Here is a 10013-nt window from a genome sequence, read left to right on the forward strand (position 1 = left end):
GCCAACGGCCATACCATGTTGAATACACCGGTTCTCGTCCGATCACCGCAGTTAAGCAACATTGGGCGTGGTCAGTACTTGGATGGGTGACCGCTTGGGAACACCACGTGCCGTTGGCTCAATTCCCTTTTTACCTACTATTCTGATCTCTAAATAACCCTTTATCATCAACTTTAGCCTTACGGCTGCACAAATGTCGAAATTGATCGATTTTTGTTACATGTGAAACTAACCAGATGTTCTTAACTTTCCAACATGATTCAAGTTTATTGTAGATACTTAACTTCCTCCGAGGTGCCCGCCTAACCTGACCTGATGATGATGATGATTATGCGAGAGAGAGAGAGAGAGAGAGAGAGAGAGAGAGAGTGTGTGTGTGTGTGTGTGTGTGTGTGTGTGTGTGTGTGTGTGTGTGTGTGTGTGTGTGTGCTGTTATTTTTCTTTTAGGTTAGTGCAGCATAGTGTGCCCTGTCTGTAGGCGGCCCCTCACGGATTCTTAACTCTTCATTCTACTACGTCCTATTTCGCGTAAGATTACAGGTAAGAAGGGTAATCAGTGCCAGGGCGGAACGTGGGTTCGAATCTCCCTGCCCGCCAAGAAAATCGCGAGGAAGATGGTTTCCAAACAACGTCATCGACACTGTCGTGATAACAATGAAAGCCGTGTCCTAGCAACCGCACGCCGCATGTAGCAGCCCTTCAAAGAGGCGAAAAATGATTTCATTTTATGTTCTTTCAGGTAAGATAAGATACTATCGCTGACCCGTTGATATAACGACGACGTTCGGTAATAAGTTGCAAGTCTGTTGTGCGCTATTCTCTGCAGGTAACTGGGCGTCTCTCATAAGCTTGCTTACGAACGATGATGTACTAGTGCAGGAGAGTGACCCTTGTGCGCGTGTTCCGACAAATCGTAGCATTGACTCCCAGGACTTTGCATTTCTACCTAAGATGAGACGGTTTCCTAATAAGACTGAGAAAGTAACGTTTTCGACGACAAGTGTTAGTTGAAAGTGTCGTGACGTTTTAGGTTAGGTGACGTGAGGAAAGTGCTCGATTTCAGTAGCCTGCACGTCGGCTGACCGACCTTTCGGCAAGTGATGAATTCCATAGAACTAACCTCAACTCCCCATATCATTACCGTTACCGTCCTGGATTTAAATAGGCCATTCTGAGCTCAACTTGGCGAGTTCGATTCCGGTTCACTCCCTTGGTATTTGAATGGCCAAACACGTCGGCCTAATGCCTGTAGATTTACGGGCACGTAAAATAGAAGAACTCCTGCGGGACAAAATTTCGCCTCAGCGGCGTCTCCGGAAACGGTAAATAGTAGTTAGTGGGGCGTAAAGTAAATAACATTTTTCACTACCTACCACTACTACTTCCTGTTAGGCCGGTACGGATTTTTCGTACTTCGGCAATAATACGTCCATTTGCCCAGCACCTGAACACTGCGTACCTGTACGTCCTACTTTTTCCTCCTTACCTTAGTACTACCGGTTAGAATTCAAAGAATAGGGAGGTTAGGTATCCTGCGTCTAACACGGTCGCCCTTTCACTGCTACCCGGGTCCTATATCCTCTTTTCTGCTGAAGACAAACACCTCAACTTCTCTTCTTAATGTTAATAACTACAATCATCATCTTCATTACCTGATTGCTTTCACGAGTTCGCAGGAATTGATAGGCCTAGAATGGAGACCCTGTTCTAAGACATGATTGCAGCGAACCGAGCAAAAGGGGCATAAACTGATCGTGGATCTGCTAACTTCAAGCTAAATTACGCACACTTTTATCATCACCAGTCTTGAAAACTGGGAGGGAGGCCTGCATCTTCTCATTACAGGGTAGATGCTAGATATTTCGGGTGCAATATACTGCAGGTTAGGCTTGGATCACCTAAACTAATTAAGAAAAAATAAAAATCTTGAGGTACCGTACCGGTACTGGTCTGGTCTAGTCATACGAAGAGTAACCCTAGCGCAGCTGGCCTAAAAATCATCAGGTCCCTTTACGCATATCCTCCCATGAATGTAAATGACTCGGTATCCCTCATTACGGTACTTCAATTGATATTTGAGGGAAGAGGACTCTTAAACCTCCTGTTTTCTTCACAGGGTATTCTTTTACAGCACAAACTTGAGTAGTAGTAGTAGTAGTAGTAGTAGTAGTAGTAGTAGTAGTAGAAGAAGAAGAAGAAGGAAGGAAGGAAGGAAGGAAGGAAGGAAGGAAGGAAGGTTGTAGTCAGGAAGGGCATCCAGCCGTATAATCACACCGAATCCACATGGCGAGAGAAGTTGTGTTAACCGTGCATCTACCCTGTGTTAGATCCTTCCTTCCTTCCTTCCTTCCTTCCTTCCTTCCTTCCTGATTTCCATCTGCAAGTAAGAATTGAACGTCCAACGTGTTAACCCAACACGTATTCCTGCAATTCCCGGCGTCGTTCGGACCAGGAGAAAGAAAGAAAGAAAGAAAGAAAGAAAGAAAGAAAGAAAGAAAAAGTTCCTTACACGTCGAAAGGGACATAGCATTCTCGCGGTTTCGCACTTTACTGACCTTATTCTTTTTTGAGGTTAGGTATGCCGCTGTACTTGTAAGTCAAAGAAGTAATTGCGTAGCCTTTTTGTAATTACATTCGACGTAACCTCAAACTTTAATACTATTATTTGAAGTCAGTTCACGCGATCGTCTTCGTTCTATGCTGCTAATAGTGTGATCGATTCTCGCCGCAGCCAGTAGGTTATTTTAAGGAGGCATACTCTCACTTAATGGCAGCTTTGAAACCAAAGGTCGGTTACGAAAGTTAGGTAAAAGTCGTCGTCGTCGACATAGTAGTAGCGGTAGTTGTTTTTTTTTTTTAATAGCCTTAGCCTACTGTTGTTGTTTGTTGTTTGAGTCACCAGTCCGTAGACTGGTTTGATGCAGCCCTCCACGCCACCCTATCCTGTGCCAACCTTTTCGTTTCTATGTAACTATTGCATCCTACATGTGCTTGTCATGTCCGTACCTTGGTCTACCCCTACAGTTCTTACCGCCTACACATCGTTCTAAAACCAACTGAATAAGTCCTGGGTGTCTTAAGATGGGTCCTATCATTGTATCTCTTGTTCTCATCCAATTTTTTCTGAAGTTGTTCTCTGTAGGCAGCTCCCTCGGAAGCTTCTGTCTACCTCAAGCTGTCCAACTTGAGGGAGGACGCGATCGGCTGTAATATTGGAACAATTAGTAATACCGCCTGGTGTAGATATACTATATATGGGCTTCTTTTCGATTGTGAATAGGCCTAGAGATATTCGGTCCTGGCTTTGTTGCCCGGGGTAGGCGGGACGTTTCTACCAGGCTGTGCTTCCCTCCTACAGGTCAGGGACAAAGTCTTTCGTGAGACTTAACCGGCTGTCTTCCGGTCTGGGCCTTAAGGTACGCCCTGAAATACACCTAGACGTTCTAGGATTCCTCTTTAACTAGGCTTCTCTTCTCTTCCCTTACAAGGGCCTTAAAACAGCAGGAAGTGAGAGAGGGTACCTGACCGTGAGGCAAGTGCCTATGGCCCTAAATACTGCGACTAAAATGAACTTAAAGAGCTAGCAAGAGACCTGGAATCTGACAAGTCGTAGAAACTAGTCCCTAATTTATATGTTTCCTTCTTTATGCCCTTTTATGCAATGCTATTAGAGGCAGATTACGGTGGGTCTCCTTGCTACTGCAGAAATCCACCTGAAGGCCGAACGTCCCTTGCTCTCATTCGAAAGTGGCTAGAGTCCACAAACAGTTCTCTGCCTTGGCAGCTAGAGGAAGGATGGGACTTCCTTCAGGTAAGCGGTGGTCGCTCCCGGGGGCGTCGCGACGACGGCGGCTGCCCCTAAATGTCGGCATGGAGAGGGAGCTGAGGAAATGCTGTCCATGGAACACACCTGCGCCAGGACGCCCTGAACAAGGCGGGCAGCACTTCTTTCATTTGAGGAGCAGCATTAATCCTTTGGCTATCCCTTCCTACCTTGAACTGAACCTTCCGCCGCCCCCACGGGACGCAGGGTGCACGAGAAAGGAGCTAGGAAGCACGTCCCCAACTTATCGCCGCGCAGCCCACCCGACAGCTAGCCACTGCTGTTTCCTGCGCGGTCCGAGTAGCCTGATACACTCCGCCATTTTCAGGGAAAATTTAACACATTCGCACCGTGACCATGGCTGACACAGCAACAGCATCGGCAGCATCTGCACCCGCCTCGGCTCCGGCCCAGGCGTCGCCCAAGAAGAACAAGGCTTCCGCATCCAAGAAACCTCGCACCAAGCCTGCCCATCCGAAAACCTCCGAGATGGTGGGCAGTGCCATCAAGAGCCTCAAGGAGCGAGGTGGATCTTCTCTCCAAGCTATCAAGAAGTACATCTCTGCCAACTACAAGGTGGACTCTGAGAAGCTGGCGCCATTCATCAAGAAGTACCTGAAATCTGCTGTGGCTTCCGGAGAGCTGGTCCAGACCAAGGGGAAGGGAGCTTCAGGTTCCTTCAAACTCGCCTCAGCTGCCAAGCCGGAGAAGGCCAGCGCAGCCCCTGTCAAGCGGTCCGCCGCCCCCAAGGAGAAGCGCATCCCCAAGGCGAAGAAGGCTGGTGGAGCCAAGGCTGCAGCCAAGAAAGCCATTTCCAAAAAGCCTGCTGAGAAGAAGAAGGCAGCTCCTGCTCCCAAACCAAAGCAGAAGGCTCCTTCCAAGGCTAAGAAGGCCGCCAAGGTGCCCACTAAGAAACCTAAGGCACCTAAGCCTAAAAAGGCTGCTAAGCCCAAGGCCTCGCCTAAAAAGGCACCAGCTAAAAGGAAGTGAGGTCATTTCATGATCTTGCTTCCTTCCACCCGCACCTCTTGCTCCCGTGGGAGCAGAGGAAAAACGGCCCTTATCAGGGCCATCACCTTCTTTCTAAAAGAGCCTATGAAGTCTTGAGCGTGAAACCTGGCCCCCCCTCCTACCTTTGTCTCGTAAAGGGGCAAGTCTGCATAAGTGCCCCGCTACTCTGTTGTTGTTTTTATTATTATTATTATTATTATTATTATTATCATCATCATCATCATCATCATCATTATTTAGTGTTTTCTTTACTGTTATTGCACTTGGAGTTTTCCTTAATCCCCTTGGCACAACAACTGCAACAACCACCTTCAAGATTTATATACTTTGTTATTATTATTATTATTATTATTATTATTATTATTATTATTATTATTATTATCACCACCTTTATTATTCACTATTTTCTTTACTGTGATTGCTCTAGGACTCTTCCCATCGACCCCTGGAATTAAAAAAAAAAAAAACTACAACCACCGCCTTCAAGATGTATATACTTTGTCATTATTATTATTATTATTATTATTATTATTATTATTATTATTATTATTCAGTTTTTTCTTTACTGTGATTGCACTTGGAATGTTCACATCATCCCCTGGAAACAACAACAACAACCACCACCACCATCATCATCAAGATTTATATTATTATTATTTATTTATTTTTAAAAAATATTTTAATTCACTGCCCGTGCTAGCTCAGAGACTACGACTGCTCTTTCTGGGATATTTTGGTGGCCCTGAAAAGGGCCGTTTGGTGAAAGGTCCAGCGTTAAGCAAGCTCCGGACTTAGGCACGCTCCCCTCGGATGCGGCGGGCGAGCTGGATGTCCTTCGGCATGATGGTGACACGCTTGGCATGGATGGCACACAAGTTGGTGTCTTCGAAAAGACCCACCAGGTAGGCTTCGCTGGCCTCCTGCAAGGCCATGACGGCCGAGCTCTGGAAGCGCAGGTCGGTCTTGAAGTCCTGAGCTATTTCTCTCACGAGCCGCTGGAAAGGCAGCTTGCGGATGAGCAGCTCGGTGCTCTTCTGGTAGCGCCTGATCTCACGGAGGGCCACGGTACCGGGTCTGTACCGATGAGGCTTCTTCACTCCACCCGTGGCAGGCGCGCTCTTACGGGCAGCCTTGGTTGCCAGCTGCTTGCGGGGGGCCTTGCCTCCGGTGGATTTACGTGCAGTCTGCTTCGTCCGGGCCATGACGTACGGTACTCACTGTCGACACGCTGCAGGGAGAATAAAAGAGCTTGCTCCCGCTCGCCTTGTTTTATTCCTTCGCTTCCCCCTCCCTGTGCTGCAGCAGCGCTGCCATTCGCTAGCCAGTTGCCGACGTCACCGGGGCCAGGCTCGTTCAACAAAAGCACAAGCAAAAGCGGGGCCTGGCACATTCGAGCTCTGAACTCGCTGTTGTACTGATCTACCATGACCGGACGAGGCAAGGGAGGAAAGGGACTCGGCAAAGGAGGCGCCAAGCGTCACAGGAAGGTGCTCCGAGACAACATCCAGGGCATCACCAAGCCTGCCATCAGACGTCTCGCCCGCAGAGGTGGGGTCAAGCGTATCTCGGGCCTAATCTACGAGGAGACTCGTGGCGTGCTCAAGGTTTTCCTGGAGAACGTCATCCGGGATGCCGTAACATACACCGAGCACGCCAAGAGGAAGACCGTGACCGCCATGGACGTAGTGTACGCCCTCAAGAGACAGGGACGTACCCTTTACGGTTTCGGCGGTTAGATCTCTTCCGAGCGTGCTCCCGGCAGGGGGCATGCAGTGTTTAAAAAAAACGGCCCTTTTCAGGGCCACCACTTACCTCTCAAAAGAGCTCTGTGTCCCGTGTCCAGTACTCCTCTAGCATTGCTTGTGCAGCACTTCTTCCTAGGAGGTACTGTACTGTACTGTACTGTACAGTACACTTCTCCTCGAGCCCTGCAGAGAAGAAAATATGCCCTCAACGTTAGTAATGAAGTCTAGTCTGAAGTTTATTTTTAATGGACACTAGATATCTGTATCTGATCCTCTTTCTTTCTTTCTTTCTTTCATTCAGAAACTAATCACTTGGCTTCTTTCTAAATAAATAAATAAATAAATAAATAAATAAATAAATAAATAAATAAATAAATAAATAAATGCTAAAACGTGCCTATTCCTCTGGTTCATTCTACTCTGATAACCTACTCCAGTTTTGAAGGTTATACCGTAAACTGGTATGATATTAAAAGTACTTCTTATGCAACCTTCCTTCCTTCCTTCCTTCCTTCCTTCCTTCCTTCCTTCCTTCCTTCCTTCCTTCAATTAATGAACTGTGTAATATATCATTAAGTTGGCTAGGCTATTTTCTGTCCTAAACACTAAATTCCAGCATCTGTTGCTACTGAAGGGACACTAAACACAATTCTTCTCTTTGCTGTTGTTGTAGTTGTTGTTGTTCTTGGTTTCACTATTATTATTATTATTATTATTATTAGAGACCTGTATGTACTGTACTGTACTGCTCTTTCTCTTTTGACACCTCCTTTACTACTGAGCAATAAAGCCTGACAAGCAACTCTTTCCTTAACCAGCTGGTGGCCCTGAAAAGGGCCGTTTTTTAAATTTTTGCCTGGGAAACCAAGGCTAAGGCAATTAAGCCTTCTTCTCGGTCTTCTTGGGCAGGAGCACTGCCTGAATATTGGGCAGCACACCTCCCTGGGCAATGGTCACACCAGACAGGAGTTTGTTTAACTCCTCATCATTACGTATGGCCAACTGCAAGTGACGGGGGATGATCCTCGTCTTCTTGTTGTCACGGGCTGCATTGCCTGCCAACTCAAGAACTTCAGCAGCCAGGTACTCCATGACCGCAGCCAGGTACACGGGGGCACCAGCACCCACTCGCTCTGCATAGTTTCCCTTGCGGAGGAGACGGTGGATACGCCCGACAGGAAACTGCAGGCCTGCACGGCTGGAACGGCTTTTGGACTTGCCCTTAACTTTTCCTCCCTTGCCTCGTCCTGACATGATGCTCTGCTAGTCTGCTTCGCACCAAATGGTATTTTGGCACCACAATTCTCATTGATCACAGGGATCTATGAGGAGTTTTAGCCCGTCGACCGTTTAGGCCTTGAGTGCTATTTCTTAAGTTGGAATTCTGTGGCATAACGGGGTGGGTGGTTGTGGATTGTAGTAAGGGATCTAACTGGCCAGGATATGGCCTGGGCCCCGAGGGGCGGAGGGGGGGGGGTGCCCTTAATAGGGCAGTGGTTGGGGGGGGACGTTGGAACTCTAATACAAGAGGCCAACGGAGAAAGTGGGGGCACCATCAGGAGGATGGTCACCCATCCAATGAGTGACCATTCCCAATGTTGCTTCATAATTGAATACGAAAAGTGAGCCTAATTGAAGGAGGAACGTTAGGGAAGTCCGAAAGAGTGCAGGGGGTAAGATGAGGAGTTAAACTTGGTGCAGGGCGGTGTGTGAACTTGGGGGGGATTTAGCTAATAATTAGCTGGCGGCTTGGCATGGGCTGGTTAAGGGACGAGAGGAGTTGGATGAGGAGTAGGTTGAGGAGGGTAGGGTTATCGAGGCTTGGCAGGGCAGGGTTTGGGGTTGGGAGAGGAGTTGGGTTCGGGGTGAAGACAGAACGGTGTTGAGGCTGAGGTAGGTGAGAGGTGTGTGCGTGTAAATGTTGTGAATGTTTGTGGTGTGCTTTGATTGCCTGCTTGAGGTAAGGGCATCCAGGGTAGGAGGCTGCGTGACTGCCTTCACAGTTAGCGCACCTCGCCTGGGCTTTAGGTATCGTGCAGACAGTGTGGCGGTGAGCACCACCACATCTGTTGCATCTGGTAGCCTCTGAGCAAGAAGCCGCAGAGTGGCCCATTAGCAGGCAATTGTAGCACTGTGTAATGAGGGTGGAGGGGCGGGGGCGAGTAGGTGTGCTGCAAGTGTTGGGTGTTGGTGGGGGTTTTGATCGGGCGGCAGGTTTGTTACGCCTGCCCCCGGTTTGAGTGTATTTGTTGAGAGTAGCCTTGTCCGGTTGTGAGACTAATGGGGTCTCACTTCCGGATTCGGTAGATGGTGGGGAGTCCGTGGCCTTGGCTGGTTGTGAGGCTAATGAGGCCCCACTCCCAGGTTCGGTCACGGACTCGGGAGGTGGTGGTGAGTGAGCGACCTTGTCCGGTTGCGAGGCTGATGGGGTCTCACTTCCGGATTCGGTAGGTGGAGTAGTGTCAGAGAGTGAAGGTGTGGGGTGGTCGGGAGGGATGGTGACATCGGATTGAGAGCTCGCATCCACAGATGAGGCTTCGAGGTGGCAAGTGTATGGAAGCAGCTTGAGTTGAGCAAGCTGCTCCCACAGAGCTTGAAAACTTTCCTCACTGTCCGTAAATATAATTACGTAACCGTTCTCTAATTCCTGCATCAGCTGGATATGCTCGGAAATAGAAGATATAGCTGTGGATACGCGCTTACGGAATTTGGTGATGGGGAGGAAATCAGTCATGGGGGGGAGGACCAGTGGTAGTAGCCGGGTATCAGGATTCTGAGCACAGTGAAAGAGAGGCTTACGGTAGGTGTCTTTGGCTATTTTGGGTTTAGGTGAATTGGTATGAGGGGGAGACTTGTAGGCAGGTGGCTTACGGGAGGGTGTATCAGAAACAGTATTGAATATAGATATGGATGGGTCAGACAGGACAAGAGGACGCGCCTTGGCGGTTACGTGATGGGACATGGCTGGTACTGGGTGGGTCAAACTCCTAGGAGGACCAAATATAGCGCACTCGGTGGGCACCTGTCGTGTCAGGTATAGTTGAACGGATCACGCCGGGACAAGACACGAGCAGGCGTACCACAGAGCACTAGACAAATTTGCTTGGTTGTGAAGGGCAGCCCTAGGGCTGGATGGCTTGGCTGGGTATGTGGCCAGTCGAAGAGCTGGTGCTAATATGAGAGACCGCGGAACGACTGGGCCCAGAGTATATCTAGGAAGTCGGACCGCGCTGGGAACTTGGCAGGCTCGACGCTGATTGGGTATTTTGCAGCCTTGTGACCACCAGTTTTGTACTCTGGCAGGTTACGCGAGGCAGCGAGCCAGCCAATGAGGCTGCAGCTAGTTCGCCCCCATTGGCTAGTACGACACAGGCGTTTTCTTTCAAATACACGCTGAAACCGGAATCACCCCCACCTACAATAAATCCATGCAG

General features: G+C 48.6%; 1 non-coding gene across 1 annotated transcript; it reads left to right on the plus strand.

The window, feature by feature from the left end:
• Positions 1-119, plus strand: LOC136876577 (5S ribosomal RNA). Its single transcript, XR_010860615.1, has one exon. It is a non-coding gene; the product is annotated as a 5S ribosomal RNA (ribosomal RNA).
• The last annotated feature ends 9894 nt before the right edge of the window (positions 120-10013 follow it).

Source organism: Anabrus simplex, chromosome 6, assembly GCF_040414725.1.
Source record: "Anabrus simplex isolate iqAnaSimp1 chromosome 6, ASM4041472v1, whole genome shotgun sequence".
Classification (NCBI taxonomy): domain Eukaryota; kingdom Metazoa; phylum Arthropoda; class Insecta; order Orthoptera; family Tettigoniidae; genus Anabrus; species Anabrus simplex.